Source organism: Anolis carolinensis, chromosome 2 (genome assembly GCF_035594765.1).
Source record: "Anolis carolinensis isolate JA03-04 chromosome 2, rAnoCar3.1.pri, whole genome shotgun sequence".
In the NCBI taxonomy this organism is placed as follows: domain Eukaryota; kingdom Metazoa; phylum Chordata; class Lepidosauria; order Squamata; family Dactyloidae; genus Anolis; species Anolis carolinensis.
Window position 1 is genome coordinate 244,770,759 of NC_085842.1, and position 22,534 is coordinate 244,793,292.

General features: G+C 37.7%; 1 protein-coding gene and 1 long non-coding RNA gene across 3 annotated transcripts in view; one reads left to right on the forward strand and one right to left on the reverse strand.

Annotated features, from left to right (window-relative positions):
• Nucleotides 1-22,534, reverse strand: part of trpm3 (transient receptor potential cation channel subfamily M member 3) — a 450,655-nt gene that overhangs the window by 363,069 nt on the left and 65,052 nt on the right. The window lies entirely within an intron of this gene.
• On the forward strand, nucleotides 11,660-17,018 carry LOC134296611 (uncharacterized). Its single transcript, XR_010003406.1, has 2 exons — nucleotides 11,660-15,844; nucleotides 16,599-17,018. It is a non-coding gene; the product is annotated as an uncharacterized LOC134296611 (long non-coding RNA).

A 22,534-nucleotide genomic window follows, 5' to 3' on the forward strand; every position in this document is an offset into this window, starting at 1 on the left:
AGTAATAGAAAATAGTTTTACATTACAGGTAATTATTTGAGCATTCTAAAATAGATTCATGTTCTTCAAATGTGTGTAAAACATCTATGGCTTTCAATAACTTGAAGTGAACATAGGGTAATTGGCCTTTTAAAAAGAGAATAAAAAAGAACATGCTGCAACTTTTAACAAAACAAAAAAGTACACAGAGAAGAAACATTGTAGATATTAAGCTATTCCTGTTAAATAATGCTACATTTTAATTCATTTTCTCATAATGCTTATATAACGAGTTCAATTGTGGCCAGGTGTGCTGGGTTCAATTATTTTGTATTATCCATAAAGCAAAAGTGACGTTCATGGTTTCTCACATAAGCTCACTGTCCCATGGGGAAAAAAAACATTATTTTTCTTTACTGGAAAAGATTACAGGAGGACAATGCTACCTTTTGTGCCATCACTGCAATGCAGTATCAATTCCATATAATTCCTTCCTGTATTTCATACCCTTTGGTTGTCCCAATTTGTCAGCTGGAGCTTCTGATTAATCCTTTGTAAGCCCACCTTTTACCTGTCTTTAAAATGTCTGTTTCTCCCTCTGCCACCTACATTCTTCACTTTTGTCCTCAGGTTATTTTAATACTGCAAACTGAGCTCCAAGTGCAAAAGAAGTTTAAAACTCAGGAAGAGAGGGATGACAGGGTCACAGTCTTGCCCTTCCCAATAAGTCAGGCAAAAGCAAACTGTTGCAGCCTCTCCTAACTTGTGTATTCTTTTTCATTAACATAATCTTTGCCATCTTGACCACACTCAGATGTCATTTGTTCATGGATATTTATTTATTTATTATTTGCAATATTTCTATCCTGCCTTTCTCTACCCCGAAGGGGACTCAAGGCGGCATTACATAGAAGGCAGCTATTCGATGCCTTGACAACAATACAACATTAAAAGACATTAAAAAATCATAGAATTCAAGTAAAACAATTTAAAACATTTAAAATCACTGTCATAATTAATCACATAATCCACAAGCAGAAACCATATCCTGATTTTCATCTGTAAAATACTTTTCACATTCTGGTATTGGTATTGAAGAAAGTGGCTTCACTGTACAGGTGATTAGATAGGAAATACTGGAACCAGTGTGAGCCCCAGATGGTGATGACACGAACGACAGAAGATTGATGCACATTAAAGGCTCTCTTTTGTGGGAGTTTGTTGTCTGGCCACTGCAGTTTGAAAGTACCTCTGAATTGTGTTAAATGGTCAGTGTATACAGAGCCCAAATCACACAATAAAGCACTATCAGGATATGAGGACATTAGCAGTTTACTTTCAGTCAAACAAGAAGTGTTGCCCCAACAATCTTCAATTATCATGTGAGAAGCCCCAGCCAAAAATGGAATCCATTCGATGTAATTGCAGAATAAGAGCCTCCTATAAGCATGTTAGGGAGTCCCGGTGGCAAAGTGTGTTAAAGCACTGAGCTGGAGACCGAAAGGTCCCAGGTTCAATCCCCGGGAGCGGCGGGAGCGGCTGCTGTTAGCTCCAGCTCCTGCCAACCTAGCAGTTCGAAAACATGCCAATGTGAGTAGATCAATAGGTCCCGCTCCGGCGGGAAGGTGATCAATAGGTACCGTTCCGGTGGCCACATGACCTTGGAGGTGTCTATGGACAACGCCAGCTCTTCGGCTTAGAAATGGAGATGAGCATCAACCCCCAGAGTCAGACATGAGTGGACTTGACATCAGGGGAAACCTTTACCTTTACCTTATAAGCATGTTAGTATCAGCCATTGGTAGGAAAGCAGCTTCAAGGTGGTAATTTGAAAATGACCGATAAAAGACATTGCCTTTGTTTGTTTGTGGATTTTCCTACTAGAAAGGTTTGGGGAAGGGCTTCAACAGATGTGACTCATGATTAGAAGGTTCATGGATATTGTCTGTATGTGTGTGTCTCAAGTAACATGTCAATTTATGGTGACTCCATGAATTTCATAAGATTTTTTTTAGTAAAGGAATACTCAGAGGTGGTTTTACCAGTTCCTTCCTCTGACATATTGCCTCCAGCACCTGGTATTACTAGTCACTTAATGAAGACCAATAGATACAATAAGAACATGATTTGTCAGGGGTCCTGGCCAGAAGATAATAAAAGGCTAGTCAAGGTCATTCAGTTACAGTTAAAGCAAATGTTAGGGACCATGCATCCTAGCAAAGTCCACCTGTGCTGATGCAACAACTGATACCGCGGGAGGGAGAACTCAAGACCAGACAGTTATTTCCACTTGACATTTCTTTTAAATGTCACAAATTAAATGTCACTTCCTATCTTTTTCCACTACCAAGTTTTCACACTATCCCCTTGGCAGTAAATTATTAAGCCTCTTTACACATGCACATACATACAGTATCCATAATTGTTAGGTATGTGTATGTAAGAATCACTTGAGATATGCGTATGAAAGCTCATGCCTCTCCCCTATCTAGTTCAGTTCAGAGAACAGAACTATTAAAGTGGCAGCACAAAGGACTAGACTCAATCCAAAAGGATGGAGGTGCTGTTAGATGGGTGAGTCATCTGCCCATCTGACTGGTACCTATCCAGTTTGGGATGGGCCATATTCTCCTGAAGGAATAGATCAACAGAGTGGGCATTCTCCTTCTTTAGATGGCACGTTTCCTTCATGGTGTGGTACAGCCTTCAGCACATTCTCTCAGTCAGCTTCCAGGCTTAATTTGAAGTGTTACTACTGAGATTTAGTACTTCATAGCCCAATATGCCAGTGTGCCTGAATGTATTATCTATCTCTACATGTGTTTCCCTATTCTTTGAGACTTATCTTTTCAGCATTCTTTTGCCATACGAGCCTCAGTGAGTGATTTCCAAGGACTGTGATTTTTCAGTAGCAGCATCCAGATTTGGAATAGTCCTCATAGAAAATGTTCACTATTATATCTTTGATTATTTCTTTAGTCCAATTTATAGATTTGCTTTACTCCAGTTTATACATTTGATGTTGTCAGCGTATGTGTGCAAGAGCAAGAGAATTATACTAATCGGTCATATAAGTGAGATTTGGTCATCCACCTGAGTGTGGATGAAAACATTCTATTCTTTAGCATACATTTTTCTTGATACACTTAGCACATATATTTTGTCTTATATGATCAGTGTTAATTTAAATAGAAATGGAAATATGACTATGCTACATATTAATCCACACTCAATGAAAATTGTATGCAAGTTTATAATTCCTAAAATTAAATAACATTTCAATGATATGACAATGGATTCTTGGTGAGGAAAAGTGAATACTATGACCACTTCCCTCACTCCATTCTTCTGCAGACTCAGAGGAGACATCCCAGTTTGTTAAAATAGCTTCACCTTGAAGCCCAAATAGACACGTCCTGCAAAGCAAGGCTCAAACTCCTAAGAGGTTTTTTTTGTTTTGTTGTGACATTGATTTCAATTAATAATAGACAGGTATACCAGCAGACAAATTGTGTAGTACAGAATCCATATTAATTATAATATACTTCATTATAAATGATGGATATCAGATTTTCCTAGTAATAAATCTGATACAAACCTAACCCCCTGTAATGGACTTTTTTCAATGAGTTGCATAGCTATCACAGAATTAGAATTACTGGGTATAATTGCATTGGGCTGTGCATTAATTTACCTAAACATTATATGGGCTTTTGATTTAAGAATTTGATAAAACAGAACAAATCCACAGCCCACTCATATTACTGTTCAGCTGATTTACAGCTCCAATGTAAAACGTTCTATTTTCAGCCTTGTAGAACAAAATCTCCATCTGTGCCACCCTGACACCATTTCACACAGAAGTCACAACACATTCTTGTTCATTTTCAACAGCCTGGAGTTATTTGTTTTCCATATATATATTTTTTCCATTAAATTTATAAATATCCTTATAAGTCACACTCAGAAAATAAAATTTATCACTGGAAGAGAAAGCTATTAAGCAATTGGTTTAGAAGAACCTGTTGCTTAAATTAAAACATAGTTGTTCCTAATCTAACAATATATCAATTTTATGTGTTTCTATCACATATTTAGTCACCTAACTATATTTAGTCACCATATTATCACACATAATTGTATGTCTCCAGAGTTGATGAAAGATATCTTTTATTTATCTTTCCTTGTGGAAAAAGTGAGAGATTAAGCAGGAATGCACCGATGGTTGACAAAGAGTGGATTCCCCCGATTAATCTAATATTGTATCAGAGGAACTAACTGAATAACTAAACTCAAGCATAGCTCATGAAAAATCAAAGCAAGAAACTCACGTTATTTTTTCCAGCTAAAAATGAAATAAGAAATGTACATACACTAAGATGTACTCACAAGGGTTTATTGTATTGACACTTTGAAAATGTCAACAGTAAGGGCAAGTATTATTTCCCACAAGATTCAAGTTAATAAACAATGTAGTTATGCTCTCCTTTTTCTTTATGTTTTATCTATGGCACTAAAGCATAGATCAAGCTTTAATTCCACCTCTGCCTTTTTTTACTTCAGGCTAGGAAAGGAGTGGAAATGTGGAGAAGAGCTATTACTGTAAATCAATTCTACATTATGGAAAATGGGCCCTATTCTGCTATGATTCTTTGGAATTAGCAAGAATGAGTTAAATATTTGAAGATAACATTTTCAGTGACCATGTATTTTCTTAGAACTGCAAGAACAGCAAGGGAGCTCTCTCTCTCTTTTAGCTTTTCATCCCATCCTACTTTAATTTTGTCTTAATATACCTTAGAGTATAGAAACAATTTAGTAAGTTATTGAAACAAACTCTGAAATTGGATTTCCCCCTAAATTAAATCTTTTCAATGGTCTGAAAGGAACTGACATGCTCGACACTGTGCAAACCTTATGAAATTTCTTTATAGCATGTTGCAGGAAGAATTTAGTGTTCCTCCTCACAGGTATTAGTTGAAAGGAGTAAGCAGGTGCCATATTTAATTAACTTTTATCATTATCATCTCCTTGGCACATAAGAAATCTCAATGTATTTCACTGCATTTTAAACCAATTTCTACATTTCAGTGTGCAAGACAATCTAAAATGTATTACATCAAGAAATATCTGTGTGAATTAAATAAAATAGGAATTCAAACATTGTAAAATTCATGCTATTTTCGTTTTCTAGGTGCAGAGAAATAAACCGGCACACACCTGAATACCAGAAAATGGACAAAAAGATTAAAAAACAAAAAACAAAAACAAATCCTCATATAGTTTTTCTAATAAAGAGTAAGGAAACTGTAGAGGAACTGACATGAATTATAATACTAACAGGACAATATTTTTGGGTGAGATCAAAGGTCTGTCCTCTCCAGCACACATCTTCTAACTGTAGAGAACTGAGCTACTCAAGTCAACAAGTAGATGGCAGTCCAACCCAAGTCACTGGCATTTGGTGGCATTTTGCCCTTGAATATTGTCTGGCATACCTAGAACCGACATTTTTTTATGAATGAGACTAGTCCTCTTTCCAAATGTTCAAGCTATGGATCACCACCACCACATTTTGTCTCAGAAAAAGCCAAAATAGCACCCCATTAGGCGAAGATCTACTTTATTTTTATGTCCTGTTTGTACTACTATGGACATTCACTGGATGATCATGAGTTTTAAAATAAAATGGGGAGAAATAGGTATCATTCCCAATATGAAATGTAATTTTCCGCATTCATATTTCCCCACTGAAAAAAGGTCAAATAAGTAAATCTTTCTTGTAGGAAAGGGGAATTGCTCCTCTACTCATTCTGCTTGCTCTTCTCTGCACCCCTTTCAGTGCTACAATATCTAGATGGACCAACCAAGGGTCCTTCCAGACAAGCCCAAAACACGGGACCTGTCTCACTTTTTATCTCAGGTATCCAACAACACTTCAGGTAAAATTAAATTAATGAAGAGTAAACTTGGTTTTCCCAGTTTATTCCACATTAATTAAAAATCTCTAAAGCTTTGGACCTTAAGCTAAGGTCCGGGTCTTTAGAGCTGAAGGCCCTATGAGGACTGAATTCTGAGACTGCTTCAGCAATCTCAGAGCTCAGTCCCTACAGCCATCCCATTTGTTTGGGTTCTCAAAAGCCCAGAGGAACAGGATGGCACCCACCCCCTCCCCTCCAGCCCCCCATTCCTTCCTCAAAACTTATCCAAGGGGGCTTGGAAATGACACACCAGGAGGTGTGGGGGGGGGGGAGTAGGGATTTTCCTTCTCCCCCCCCCCCACACATCATTTCCAAGCCTCAAGTGGACTCCCCGGAGGGGCCTGCATTGCCCGCAGCCCCTCTCGGGCAAGTTTTAAGGGAGGAATGGGGGGCTGGGAGCTGTCTGAATGCCATACAGGGTCAATCTGGGATGGCATCTAGCCACCCATTGAGGGAAAGTCTGGGGTTGTGGGAAGGGGTAGGGACTCAAATCCAGAAGGGAGTGGGTTATTTTAACCTGCTTCCTCCTGGGTTTTCAGTAAGTGTAGAAGGGCCCCAAAACTGTTTAGTATTCTCTTGTGGCAGCACCTTAGAGTCAAATCATGTTATGATATTTTTGTGTTGTTTTGTATTCCTTTTCTATTGATGCCTAATATCATGTTCACCTTTGTTTCATATATCATACATAGAGGGAGGAGGCTGATCTACCTATAACATTTGCAAGATTTCCTTCCTGGATGGTCTGCACCAGATCAGATATATTCATATACCGTAGTTATGCATAATTAACTTTAAGTGTTTTTTCCAGATGGCATCATGTTACGCTTACAGTGAACCATATTTTCCATTTTCTTACTCAAATGCAAGGTGCGATTCCCCTTGGAACTTCCTCATTCACCTTATAATGTTGATATCTTACACCAGTGTGATTTCTTACTGCCAGATAATGCCTAATAAAACCCAGTGACACAAATCATAATAAAGATATTTTTTACTTACTCCCTTCCACTGCAATTTTTTCCCCATTTATGCTATACGTTTTTGCAGTCTTCAGCATAATCCCTTGTGGCCATCAAAAGCCATCTGCAGGCTATCAGTTTATATCCATCTTAGGAGTATTTTTTCTCCGCCTATAAGCTTCAAGTATTCTCATACCACTTTCAATATATCAAATGTGTTGAATGCAAAGCCCATGGGCCCAGTTTGGCCACTACATCATTCCATGTGGCCTGTGAGTCTTTCAATGTCAGGACAGTAGAATTACATTTATACAGTCTTACAATTATAAATAGCCCTTTATAGGCAACCATAAGATTGATGTAGCCCTTGGTAAAAATAAAGTTTGATACTCCTGCAGTATATTGTTCCCTTATGTAAAGGTCTTTGACATGTGCATTTCCTTCTATGGGTCTTCAGTTCTTTTTAGTCCATTGATCGGTTCTGAGGAACATTCACTATCATGTCTACATTATCCCCATTTGGGTGACCTGCAACATATGCACCCTTGTTTCTTGTGAAGAAGTTTTTCCTGAATTGGATGCTACCCAGCTTCTGCCAACTTTTCCCGAGAAACCTTGAAATGTAATCTGTGAAGTTTTTGATATTAACCACTAAATTCTGATTCCACTGTGGTTGAATTTGAAAGAAGGAAAAGGAACGGGACATTTTAAATTATGAAAGAACCATTCTTATTTATTCTTTCATCTCAAAACCAGCTGTGGTCATTTTTCTCCCTCTATTGACTTCTTCTATGGGGAGAAACAGTTATGGGCTGAAACGATTTCAGATTTCAATGTTCACTATTATAAACATGACACAAACACTTCAATTTGTGACAGCTGTGTGAAGAATAGGTGGAACAGTCGCTGCAGGCAAGCAGCTTGTGACTGGAACATACCATATGCTGTTAGCGTGCAAAGAAAAATGAGCCTGCATCCTAAGAGTAAAGATTTGTAAGCTACTGCCATGTCTTTTGCAGTTTTAACCAAGTCTTGCCTAGAGTGAACTACATGAGAATCTTATTTACTAAGATCAATGAAAGTGCTATCTAGGGGATTCTTGCTACTCCTAGGAACAGTATATATGTACACTTCTCAATTTTATCAAGCAATATTATGCAGTCCACAATTGCCTAGAAGGGAAGAGGCAACACTACAGGGTCAGGTTCTTTGAATTAAAAAAATACTACAATTATGATATCTTTGTAAAATCTGTTTTATTTAACCGCTATACAACTAGTGTATAGAGAAAACAAACCATAACTGGAGAAAACAAGACTATTCCAGATCCCAAAAGGGACAGTGTGGACCCGCAGTTCAGCAGATACTTCAAAGTCCAGATCAAAATGTACTGCTCTCTATTGAAATTACTTCTTTGTTCCATTCACTTAAGTATAACACTGTGTAAAAGCAGAGGCAAATTTCCAGCTATAAACACTGCTATTGTCTCTATAATTAGAAAAAAGGCATAAAGTAGTAGACTGTGAAAATCTGAACAGCATATGTGGTAGATTAACTAGATAGGTGAAAGGCTTTTAGTGGAGAAACTGCCCTTGCTTGACGGGGAAGGACAACAATTGTGCTAGGGAGTAAAATGAATATTTGATGGGAAAGAATTCCCAAGCCAAGGCACAGCCCCTAAAAAGTCATTTTGTGTGTTCCCACCAGACATGCTTCTGAAATTGGTAAAACCGAGGCCCCTTCTACACTGCAATATAATCCAGATTATCAAAGCAGATAATGCACATTATCTGCTTTTAACTTGATTATATGAGTCTATACTGCCATATAATCTAGTTCAAAGCAGATAATCTAGATTTTGTATGGCAGTGTACAAGGGGCATGAAAGGAGAGTTTTTTTTCTGAAAAAACTGAATATATGACTAGGCAATCCCTCAGCCATTTAAGAGCTTTATAGGTCATGACACATTGAAGTAATTGCATTCCAAAGAAATTGTAAGAAAGATGCTTTTGAAATAGAAAATAAATAATAAACACAAATAAATACATCCTGTAAACATGAAATAAATCACAAAAGAAAGATGTGTGTGCATGCTGGCAGTCCTATGAAGAGAGATCAAAAAAGACAGGGTGGAGATGGGAACAAATAAACGATCCTAGAAGTATTATAATTTAGATTGTTTCTGTTTATTTAGGGTAAGACATTAATTTTAACAGGACTGCCTACTGTGAAGTGAATGTTCTATTTGGACAAAGAACTGTTGAAAAAAGGGTTTTTTTTTGGTTTGGAAGCTCAGACCACCTCTGCTTTATACTTCAGTTCTTGGTTCACCTTCTATGAAAAAGGCGTTCAATGATTAACTCCTTTCCCATCCTCAGTCACATGACCAAAATAGGCAGTTCCATAGCTTTCCCTTTCATCACAAAGATGCCAAAGAGATTCACTGTATTCCACCTTATCTTCCTCCACTACCTGCCAAGGTAATTCCTTTTTATCCTCTACCACAGCCTAACTGTCACAGTCCTCAAGGGCAAAAAACTCATGGAAAGGGGGAAGATATCCCATCTGGCCCCAAAGAGATCAGCCAAGATTGCATTGTTTCAGAGCAGATAAATAGGTCAACGTCAACAAGTCAAAGAGGAATTGTCTGAAACCTGCACCACCTTCCTATGGAGACAATAAAAGGCATATCCAGTCAATAGTGTTTCACTAAGCAGGCTAGGAGATGAATTATTTCAATACAGTATTCCTCAATTGCTCTCAGATTTAAAAAGGTTAGAGACTCTTACCACGATCTCTTTCAGGCCCAGTGGAACAATAATAGCACATAGTTAAGTATTATTAACTTTTATTGAATCCCCAATAAACTCATTTGTACTGTTTACATGGATGACAACACATGAAATATACAACCCAGAACTTTCACAAGATAACACAATACACTGTTGCCAGGTTAAATGAACTGTTAAAAACCTCTGTCTTATTTTCTTTGTTATGCTGTACTGACAAATAAACCTTTTAGTTATTTCAGTGAATTTCTTGCTGCAAAAGCAATCTAATTAATCTATTTGATACCCTTCAGTGACCTGCTTGAAGCCATCATATCTAGGTAGTATAAATTTACAATTTTAGTCTTCATTTTTTGTTATATTTTAGCTGTTTGATTGCCAGTGTACGTTTTTTAAACGACACTGTAAATTACATTTTTCAATCATTTATTTCAATCTTGAGATACTCAAAATTTAAGTTTTTAAGGTTGAGATCAATTCAGTTAAATACAACAGCCTATATAACAAGGAGCACTCAGATGCAAACAAATGTATCTATTTTTATTTCAATTCCCATCCTACTATGTGGCTTACACCTGTTTGTTGCACAGATAGCTAAAAGTAAGAATCTGTTGCTAACCTTTTGGGCTCATGAGTCGGCAAGGATATTTGACTTCCCAAATACACAATTATAGCATTATAATCAGACTTTAACTGCTATGGCAACATCCTATGGAAGAAACACTTAGAATTCAAAGCCACAGAGCTCTAGTTCCTCAGCAAACCACAAATCCCAGAACTCCACAGGCTGCAGACATAGCAGTTAAAATGAAATCATAGTGCTATCATTGTGAAGTATGAAAAGGCATCTGGGGTTACAAAATGAACACTGAGCTATTCTTTTTTAAACCCCTGGTGCCTTCTGGTATGGCCAGTCATAGACTCCTGGAAGGCACAGAAGGAATGTGAAATCTCTCAGTTTGTGAAGTGTATAGTGGTTTGGACCCATAGAGCCCTATACGGCTCTGGTCGGAGTTATCAGAAGGACCATATTTCTGTCGAACTCCCTCCCAAGAGAGACCAGGATGGCCCAATCCCTGCTGGCCTTCTGCAGGTAAGTCAAGACCTTCCTCTGCCAGCAGGCATTTGGAGAAGAATAAGTGGCATGCTGCTGGGGAAGTGTGGGTGGGATTTTGGGGGTGAGGGAGGATTGTGGGCTTTAAATGATATTTTAAGTGAATGTATTATATTTTAATCTGTTTTTATCTTCATTCACACTGTATTATTTGTTTTTTATTTTTTGTATTGTGCTTTTTAAATTATTGCCAAAGTGCCAATCCAAATGGACGAATGGGAAGCTTGCTGGGGTAGAAGGCTTAAATTCACATACACATACCAATTAAAAGAAAATTAGATGAAGGTATTCTATAGATGGTATATAACCCCTAAAAAATTGGCCATTATTTAAAAAAAGTAGGAACTTAAAATGTTGGAAATGTGGTGAACAGGAAGGCTCCTACCACCATATTTGGTGAAAGTGCAAAAAGGCAAAAGAATTTTGGTCCATGATACATGAAAATACTCAGACAATTATAGATCTCAAATTTACAAAACTACCATAAAAATACCTATTGGAATTTTTAAAAATACCAGGGACTCAAATGAGGAAAAATTAATGACCTACCTTACAACAGTGGCCAGAATTACCTACGCTAGGTAGTGGAGACAAAAAGAAATCCCCACTAAAGAGGATTGAATAATTAAAATAGCAGAAATAAAGAACATGGATAGGTTAACATATTTAATAGCAAAACACCAGGGAAAACCAAGAAAGGAAACTGATTGGAAACAAGTAGAGAGATTTTTAATAGAAGAAAGACTGAAAAAATAGAAAGAAGAATAGAAGAGAACAATTAAGAAGGAAAATACCAGTACTCCCACCCAACAATAAGAAGGTAGAACTGGAAATTATACTTGAAGAAAGGAATGAAGACAAAAAGAAGAGAAACTCGAATTCGGGACCTCTTCTCCCCCCTCCGGAAGAGAAGTGGAAGTCTTAACATTCTTTTAACTCCCCCCCCCTCCATAACCCTCCCTCTATTCTTCTATCTCCCTCTCACCTCCCCTTAACTCTTTCCCCCCCTCTACCTATCCTACTCACATTTGCCCCCCTCCTTCTCACTTTCCAATACTTCACTCCTATTACCCCTCTCCCGACCTTTCTTTTAAATATATTTATAATAAAGAATTTCAATAAAAATTATTTTTAAAAAATTATAGCCAAAGTATGGAATCATTAGCTACCTTGAGTTCCCACAGGGAGAAAGGCAGGGTATAAATAAAGTAAATAATAATAATAATAATAATAATAATAATAATAGTAATAATAATAATAATAATACAGTAATAATAACTGTAATAGTAATCGTAGTAGAGGTTACTATTTCAGTAAATAAATGTCCCATGGACACTAATCTCTCTTTCCTTTCCTCTTACTTCTTACATCTTGTTTCAGTGTCCCCCAAAGTTCTCCCTAGATGTGATATATCAGTTGTGCTTTGATCCTGGAAGGCCTTTAAGGCAGTGGTTTTCAACCTGTGGGTCCCTAGGTGTTTTGGCCAACAACTCTCAGAAATCCCAGTCAGTTTACCAGCTGTTAGGATTTCTGGGAGTTGAAGGCCAAAACATCTGGGGACCCACAGGTTGAGAACCACTGCTCTAAAGAAATCTAGAACAAGTGCACCATGGGTTGGCTTAGCATGCATGTGTATGCACACACCTTTTTTGTTAAGTGAAGGTCATCAGTTTAACAAAATAAAATTGTTTAAAATAGGCAAGTCCATTACAAATGTACAGCCACAAAATACCAAATACAAATGCAATTACAAATAACAAATTTTTTAGCCAGCATCAGGTGAATATACAATCTGGTAATTCCTCCATGTTTTGATGATGCTGAAGAATTTGAATAATCTATCATATGGAGACTGTTGACTAAACCACCTCTAGAACACTCGCCAAATTAAATATGGAGCTATAAAATATGGTTTATAATAAGAACATGAGTACAGTGGAGTCTCACTTATCCAAACCTCGCTTATCCAAGTTTCTGGATTATCCAAGCCATTTTTGTAGTGAATGTTTTCAATATATTGTGCTATGTCGGTGCTAAATTCGTAAATACAGTAATTACAACATAACATTATTGAACAGCTTTTTTCTGCCAAATTTGTTGTAAAACATGATGTTTTGATGCTTAATTTGTAAAATCATAACCTAATTTGATGTTTAATAGGCTTTTCCTTAATTCCTCCTTATTATCCAAGCTTCTGCCGGCCCGTTTAGCTTAGATAAGTGAGACTCTACTGCATATCATTTTATCTCCAATCACTTTTGTCGACTAGCCACTGTGCTACAAATTTTTGTCTTGGGCAATTGTATAGACAACATTGAAGCAGGGTTGTTGTATGTCTTTCGGGCTGTGTGGCCATGTTCCAGAAGTATTCTCTCCTGACGTTTCGCCCACATCTATGGCAGGCATCCTCAGAGGTTGTGAGGTATGGATAAACTAAGTAAGGAAAGGAAAGAATATATATCTGTGTATAGTCCAAGGTGTGGCAAGAGTCCTTTGTCACTGGGAGCCAGCATTAATGTTTCAGTTAATCGCCCTAATTAGCATTGGAAATATTTTGTCCCTTGCCTGGGGGCATCCTTTGTTCAGTCAAGCCTTCATTGTGTTGGTTCCCATCTACTGTTTTGATTTTGGAGTTTTGTAATACTGGTAGCCAGATTTTGTTCATTTTCATGGTTTCTTCCTTTCTGTTGAAGTTGTCCACATGCTTGTGGATTTCAATGGCTTCTCTGTGTAGTCTGACATGATAGTTGTTGGAATGGTCCAGCATTTTTGTGTTCTCAAATAGTATCCTGTGTCCAGGCTGGTTCATCAAATGCTCTGCTATGGCTGATTTCTCTGGTTGAATTAGTCTGCAGTGCCTTTCATGTTCTTTGACTCTTGTTTGGGCGCTGCGTTTGGTGGTCCCTATGTAGACTTGTCCACAGCTGCATGGTATCCGGTAGACTCCTGCAGAAGAGAGAGGATCCCTCTTGTCCTTCGCTGACCGTAGCATTTGTTGGATTTTCTTTGTGGGTCTGTAGATAGTTTGTAGGTTGTGCTTCTTCATCAATTTGCCTATGCCATCAGTAGTTCCCTTGATGTATGGTAAGAACACCTTTCCTCTGGGTGGATCTTTGTCTTGACTCTCATGGCTTGTTCTTGGCCTTGCAGCTCTTCTGATGTCTGTGGTGGAGTATCCATTGGCCTGTAGAGCCCAGTTTAGGTGGTTGAGTTCACCTTGGAGGAGGTGAGGTTCGCAGATTCTTTGTGCACGGTCTGTCAGGGCTTTGATTGTGCTCCTTTTTTGACTTGGGTGATGGTTGGAGTTTTTATGAAGGTATCTATCTGTGTGTGTAGGTTTTCTGTAAACTGTGTGGCCCAATTGTTGATTGGGCTTGCGGATGACCAGAACATCTAGAAATGGCAGTTTTCCTTCCTTTTCTTTTTCCATGGTGAATTGGATGTTTGGGTGGATGCTGTTAAGATGGTCCAGGAACTTGCTGAGTTCTTCCTCTCCATGGCTCCAAATTGTGAAGGTGTCATCTACGTATCTGAACCAAACAGTTCAGATACTCCACCACAGAATTATATTAATTCTTGCCAAGATAATTACGCTACTCTTCTGAAGTTTGGATGTGTAAGTCAGATCATATCTGATGGAAGAGTCTTCACTAAATGAGTGTACATATTCTTTATGTATTAATTTTAGCCAACAGTTAATGGAAGGTTAAATCCATAATGCATTGTTTTACAAGATAAATGGCTTTTTAAAATCTTGCAGTAATAAAATTTCAAGTGCAAATCCAATGTTTGCAGTTAAATTATGACCTGATTTGACCCATCCACTAACTGGAATGTTAGCTTAGAAAGTTTCTTGCCTAATCCAATATATCACCATCTTATTAATTAGGTTAACTTTGGTATATTGGTTTCAGCACACAATAAAGAGAATGGCATGCTATTTGGTTACCGAAATACAGTTTTGTTCTTAAATATTAGTTTTGCAGATTGATATTGGCCTAGAGTTGATCTTCATAAAGCAGCTGGCCCACTACTTTTGCATGATAAACTTTACTAATTGGGCTCCTTTGCCATTGTGAAATTTAAACATACCTTTAATTGTATGACCTACATTTTCTCTAGCCAACTCAACATGGATTTGAAATGACCCTGAACTGGAAAAGGTAATCTCCAGACATTTAAATTGTTTAACCTAGTCAATTTGATGGCCACTAATAGTCCATCTGTCATGTTTTGATCTTTCCCAAAAGTCACAATATGTGCTTTATCATAGTTGATAATTAATAATCCAGATTTACAATAATTTACAATAATTACAAAAGTTTCTCCTTCTCCTTCTTAAATCCACTTATAAGAAAAACATGATAGATGATCACAGAACAGAAACCATTCTTTCTCCCAAAAACAGTGAACTATAAACAACATTGTGAAAGTGTGCTACAGACATTGACCTACAAGTTAAATAATAGTGGGACCACGACATAACCTTGCTGTATCTACCTTGCAGATGGCCTAGGCTGGGCTTATTCATTCAAATTCTACTTTTGCTGCTGATAATCACTGTAAACTTTCTTTGCAAATTTTTGATCCCCCCCCCTACTTTGGCCAACCTTTCTTTCTTCATTATCTCAGTGTGTAGCTACAGTTCCCTTCTTTGTCATCATACTTTCTTTTGCCTGCTGACATGGCTGTTGTTGTGCACTTTTTGACATATGCCAACATTAAGGGGAACCTATAATAGGTTTTCTTCTGCAAGATTTATTCACAGAAGGTTTGCCATTGGCTTCCTCTGACACTGAGTGTGACTTAGCCAAGGTCATCCAGTGGCTTTCTATGGCTGCACAATAATTTGGACCATGGTCTCTCAAGGTCCAACACATAAACCATTGAATCAGGCTTCCACCCATTTACTTTCCAACAGCTTCCATGATTGCTCTTCATATCTTCTCATCTAACAGATGTCCAGAAGAGGATTGAAGATGTCTTTTCCACTATGCTATCAATAAAGCAGAAAGAAAAGGGTGGGTGCATATGTGCGCGCACACACTCATGTGTACATGTACCCAAAAGTAGGTTTGTAAGAAACATGGGGAACTGAACCCTGAAAGCTTGTTTTATGTAGGGATTTTTGTTGTATTCATAACCTTGAGTCCTCAAACTTGTACCAAAAGAAGAGTCTACTAGTCTGTCCATGCTCATGGGCGCTGTTTTGGAATAGAAACGTTAGTTTCTGGTGTTTCACAATTGCTTCTTATACCATTTTTCAAATTATTGCCCTCTCCAATGATTTGTGATTTAAATACATGTTTCACTATTTTTTTATTAGCACCCCTCACATACCATGAAATCTAAAGCAATTAGTTCAATACTTGCCTTTTGTTAATTAGTATAGTCAGTTGAGTTTCCCAAATTCAGTTATAGCAAGAAAAGCTTTGCAAAAATGTTATTAAAAATGTTTTAAGCTCATTTTTCTCTGTCATTTCCACATTTGCTGTGCACATAAAACAATATTTTAGAAATCAATTTCTACATTAGAGATTTTAAAAGAAATCCTTCTCTGATTTTATTGCTAAAATTGCCAGTATATTGATAAATTTGGAAAAAATACTTGAATGAAATAATACTAGATGTCTATTTTACTCCAAATGTGTTGGGGTGGGGAGGAATTTATATGCAGTGTTTCTTATGTATTTGTTTCCAACATTCTATTACACTTTATTTTTTCTAGAAAGTAAGTTTATCATTACTAACAAAAATGCAATTTACAACATCTAGATGCTTTTCTGACTAGAAGGCTAAGCGAAAGAAGATAGATGCTTTTGAACTGTGGTGTTGGAGGAAAATTCAGAGAGTGCCTTGGACCGCAAGAAGATCCAACCAGTCCATCCTCCAGGAAATAATTTCTGGCTGCTCACTGGAGGGAAGGATATTAGAGGCAAAGATGAAGTACTTTGGTCGCATAATGGGAAGACAGGAAAGCTTGGAAAAGAGAATGATGCTGGGGAAAATAGAAGGAAAAAGGAAGAGGGGCCGGCCAAGGGCAAGATGGATGGATGGTATCCTTAAAGTGACTGGTTTGACCTTGAAGGAGCTGGGGGTGGCCACGGCCAACAGGGAGCTCTGGCGTGGGCTGGTCCATGAGGTCACAAAAAGTTGGAAGCAACTGAATGAATAAATAACAACAAGATGCCTTTCTGTCTGCGTGACTCTTGGTTTTCTTCTTTTGTTTTGTTTTGTTTCCTTGTCTTTGTAAATAAAGATCCCCTCCTCCTGGGTCTCAAATATCCCAAGGAACTTCGGGATTTTCAAGGGAAGAGTGTACGGGTTTTTTTTTGTGGTGGAGGGAGTGAATACTTATTGCCTTACTTGTCACTAAAGTGATATATATACCTGAAACATATTCTTTTTTATATTAATTTACTTTGAGAGATCATAAATATGATAGGTAGTCAAGGCATCTGAACCAGACCTTCCAACTTTAATTTCACAGATGAATTGTGGTCAAAGAACATCAGTATCTGGCCAAGATGGCAAAACATATTAACGAAGAACAACAAACATAGCAAATAGAGATTGCAGCAGTGTGCTTTTGCCATAAGTCTTCAAGAGAGGGTGAAATTCCACCTGCCTCTGCTGATGAGGGCCCCATCTACACTGCCATTAAAAATCCAGATTTTGTGCTTTGAACTGGATTATATTAGTCTACACTGTCATATAATCCAATTCACAGTATATAATCTGGATATCATATGGCAATGTAAATGGGGCCTTAACTGAATTTAAACTACTTTTGTACTTTGAACTCAGTCTCCAGCAACTGAAGCAACCTGAGAACAAATGGGAAAGTGGAAAAAGAGAGAATAGCAGACCTTTTTGGAGCAGATGAAAAGTTGGCACCTCAGAAGATTAATCAGGACTGAGTCTGACAAATGGGAGAGCTATGCTGAATACTTCTGCAGGGCCACACAAAAGAAGGTGTCCTCGAATGTACTCATATTGAAGGAAATGCCCAAGTAAACCCAATGAAAATCATGGGGATGCCATAAGTAAATAGGCTGTCTGAAGGCACATAAACATATATAAGCTAGAATCCTTTTGGTGAATTCCAGCTAAATTAAACCATTAGAATCAATTATAGACTCAGTCCCACTGACCCAGTTGATCTCTTAGTGCACCTTATGGTTAGATTCTGAATCTAAGATGTTAACGATGTATAATTCAGTTTTACTTTAAAATACACACAGACTTCCTGATTATTTATAACGACCATTTGGTACTCATATACTGTCATCTTTTCTGTTTTCATGTAAATGTAGCCAAAATTAGTATTTGAACAGAAGTGCGTAGGAAATGGTACTAATTAAAGGATTGTGGAAAATATTAGCATCAGAATTCAAACTCCCACAGAAAAATCAAAACAAAAACTTACCCAGAAGAACTTTAACACCTATGCTGTTAATTTCAAGCCTTATTTAGACTGGGTCAAGAAATTAATTTTAATAAAGGCAGTCACAATCACATAATTACTAACATTATGACTCCAACTATAATTTGATTGCAAACTTTAATGTGACTGTGATTGCAATGTGGCTCCCATAACAAATAAGTGAACACTAAGGGCTCATCTACTCTAGTTGTGGCTATTCTGGAGCAGAGATGGCAGCTACACACTTTGTTTTCAATCTGTGGCAGCAGCAGAACATACACAGTCTAATGAGCTGAGACTAGCTTTGGTCCCTCTGGATCATCAGCTTACCATCTTTGTTGCTGTTGTCACTGCCAGATGGCAACATAGTTCACAGAGCCCCTGTCCTTCTCCCTGGCCATGCAGGTGCCTCTGCTGATGATAACATTGTGCATCTTTGATGACCAGAAGCTCTCTGTGAGCTCTGCAGTCATGAGACAGTAGTAAAGGCAGTGACACAGGCCAGATCTTTCTGCTGTACTGGAAAATAGTAATAGTGGTGGTAGCCCATATGGATCAGTTCTCATTGGACCTGCTTGCTCTATCCCTTGATTTTCTTAAGCATAGATTTAAACCAGTTTAAGCTGGTTTACCCTATAATAAGGACTGGAAGTCCCTGGATATCATGAAGATAGGCAGGAGTGACTTCTAGGTGAGTATGGGCTACGAAGCCTATGTAGATAGCTCTAAAGTGCTGATGTTTTCAAAGTACCAAAATGGGAAGTTTCTAAAAACCATACTTAAAGAGAGCTATTTATTTCAATTTATAGATTGTGACCTAGATAATGCAGAACAAGAAAACTAACATAAGTGAAAGATTTAAAAAGTAAGGCCTATGATCAACTTGAAATAGCTCTGGGGAAAAACAACATCTGCAATTATTTTCCAGAACAACCTGAGACAATCTGAAAATAACCATTTTTTTTTCTGATCCCTAAAGAGCAATTTATGCCAGTCTCCCCATCCCTTCAGGACATTACATGTCATGACATTATATCGGTTGGTGGAGGACTTTAAATTATCTGTTAAAGCTCAGGTGAATGGGCTTAACAAATTGGAGTTACTCAACAAATTACCCATCCCAGGATACTGTAGAATGGACCCAAAGTCATGATATCAAACTACTATATATATGTAGCATAAGCTCTTAAGTGCTCTGGGTTGCTGTTCTACCTCATGTCTTTATATTGCAGCCAGCAGGCTATGAGAGGTGGAGTTCTTTATTAAAGTATCTTTTCTGTCCTCACATTTATATCTGCCAACAAGGCTATAAGGATATGGGGAAGGTACATCAAGAATCATACACATACTCTCCAACATGGCACAGATGAAACCTGGGACATGTGTGACCAAGAAAATCAACATGTGGACACAATGTCAAAAGTTTTTAATGAGGAAGAAGAGACAATTCTGCTTTTGCCTGAGCCCTGCTCTCCGTCCACTCTTTCTGGTTTGCACTTTGAACTCAGTTTACACCAATTTAGGTACCAGTAAATTATAAAGGAAGGGGGAATGTGAGAGGAGAAAAGAGAAACTGGGATATTTTAAAAGCGGCTCAAAAAGTAGGCTGACAGAGGATTGACTGTGAGTTTCCTTGCCAAAACAGGATAGTTGGAGAGTATGCAGACTAGGGTAGGGCCAGGATTTTAATATAAGTTGGGGGAAAACTGGGAGGTCATGATAACTTGATTCTCATTTGAGACAAAGTTTTAAAAGTCCCCAAAGCCATTTCCAGTTCTGGCATAAGACAAAGAGTAATAAGAAGTATCCCAAAAAAGTTTCTTCATTGTACAATGCTTTTCATCTTGGTGATAGTAGAGACTCACAGATATTCACTTCCTTCCAAAGAGCAGTCAGTCAATTTGGATGTTGTGTAAAACATCCAAAAGATATTCCTTAGTGCTAGGTATAATCTGATTACATACAAAACCTTTTCTAGGAAAAAAAGTTCTTTTTGGAAATGTCTTGTTTACAACTGTGCATTACTTTCAAGATTAGCATTTATATTACTCAATGTTTTAGCCATAAAAAGAGATTTACTTTTTCAGATGTATGTGTCAAATCAATTCCTGTTTTGCTAATATCTTTCCCTAGATGAAGACATTTTTGCAAGAATAAATATAAATACATGGCAGGAACTGTATTGCCTGAGGAAAATAGAAATATGTATCTAACTACAGATGAAACAATTTTACCTAATTAAGACCAACTAATTTCAAAAAGATATTATCATTTGTAATAACAACTCTGTGGCTAGAAGAGCCGGTTAAACCACCTCCTACAGAAAATCTTGTCGACCAGAAGGTCAGCAGTTCAAGCTGCGGGTTGAGGTGAGCTCCTACCATCAGCCCTAGCTTCTGTTTACCTAGCAGTTTGAAAACAGCAATGTGAGGAAATAAATAGGTACCGCTTCGGCGGGGAAGTAAAAGATGCCCCTGAAAACATGCTGACAATTCAATCATGAAGGTGTTGTCCAAGGACAACAAGCTCCTCAGTGTGGAAAATGGAACAACACCTCCCCATGGCCAAGTTGAGTACAGCCGCCAGATGCAGGAAATGAAAAGGAGGGAAGCCTTGCCTCTGTCTATGTTGTTAATTGCATAACAGCATTGAATGTTTGCCATATATGTATTCTATAATCTGCTCTGAGTCCCCTCGGGGAGATAGAGTGGAAGTTAAAGTTGTTGTTGTTGTTGTTGTTGTTGTTGTTATCATCATCATCATCATCATTATGTCTGCTAACCTAGATTTACATGCACTTCTTTTGCATTTTGATTTGTCAAAACACTCTTCTGTTTTTATTATAATAGTCCTTCCTTTTTATGTTTCTCTATTTTGAGAAAGATTTGGATTTTACTTCATGGGTGTTCTCTCTGTGTCTTGTCTTCCCATGACTGTACTGGTAGGTGGAATAACTCCATAAAAACCTATAGGTACTTGTGTGAGATAAATACAGACACATATAACTCTTACCAGTGACTAGTCATTTCAACTCAGAACATTACAACCCTTTGGATTTTTCCCTCTTTGGTGTTGAGATATCTTTTCCTTCAAGCATTTTAGATAAAGGGGAGAATTTCTGGATTTATAGAATTAAGACACCCACATCAACCATCAACCCTTGAAGATGTTAAAAACCATGTGTTTCAAATTGGTTCAGTTAACAGACGATATTCCACTTCATGAGCTTTTATTCAGTGATGATAAATGTCCCATTTATTTTATAAAGGAACTTCAACTTTAAAAATTAGTAAATGTACTAAATAAATTGATAAATATATGACTATTCAATTGCAGCAATCTTCAATATGCATACACACTCATCTGAGGGAAAGAGGGAATCAGTACAATGTAGCACAAGCACAAGATAATATAATTTGTCTCACCTGTAGGAAACAATACTACTCTTAAGGGACCAGGCTAGAGCTCTCACAGAGTTTGCATTTTGCTTTTCTAGTGTCTTCCTTTTATCATTCATTAGCTAGCTTATAACAAAGCACCTTGAGGATGACATATAAAACCTGAAAGGTGTGGTGAAAGGATGGTGAATGCACAGGGAAAGGAATGAAAATTAAGTGTATGTTTGAAATGTATAATTTTGAGCAAAAAATATTATGGTAGTTTTCGAGTAGTCTTCAGAAGGAGGGAACAACATTCAGAATCCACGAGAGTCATTAAAATGGTGTTTTAAATTAAATATTACAAATCATTGTTAAAAATCAAACTATAATTATAATACAGGCAACAAGAAAAGAACACCAACTTTAATTTGTGAGGCACATATCTGCAGTATTTGCTATGGCTATCCTTTTGCTGATCAGCCATGGAAATTAAGATCAGACAATGGAGATGGGTTAAACTATTAAACTATTTCACCTTTAATGCTTGAGAAATGCAAAGGGCAAGCTAGCATGGAAGTTGTTGCAGAAGCTCCACTGGCTGCCAGTTTGTTTCCAGGCACAATTCAAAGTGCTGGTTTTGTCTTTTAAAGCCCTAAATGGCTCAGGTCCAGGCTATTTGGTTAAACACATCTTCTTGCACAAAACTGCCCAGGTGCTGAGATCTTCAGGAGAGGCCCTTCTCTTGGTCCTACCTCCATTTCAAACTTGGTTGGTGGGAATGAGAGAGAAGGCCTTTTTGGTGGCTGCCCCTCGACTCTGAAACTCCCTGCTCAGGGAAGTCAGAATGCTCCCTCCCTGCTGTGTTTCTGATGCCAGATTAAAAACCTTTTTATTGGTCTATCTAT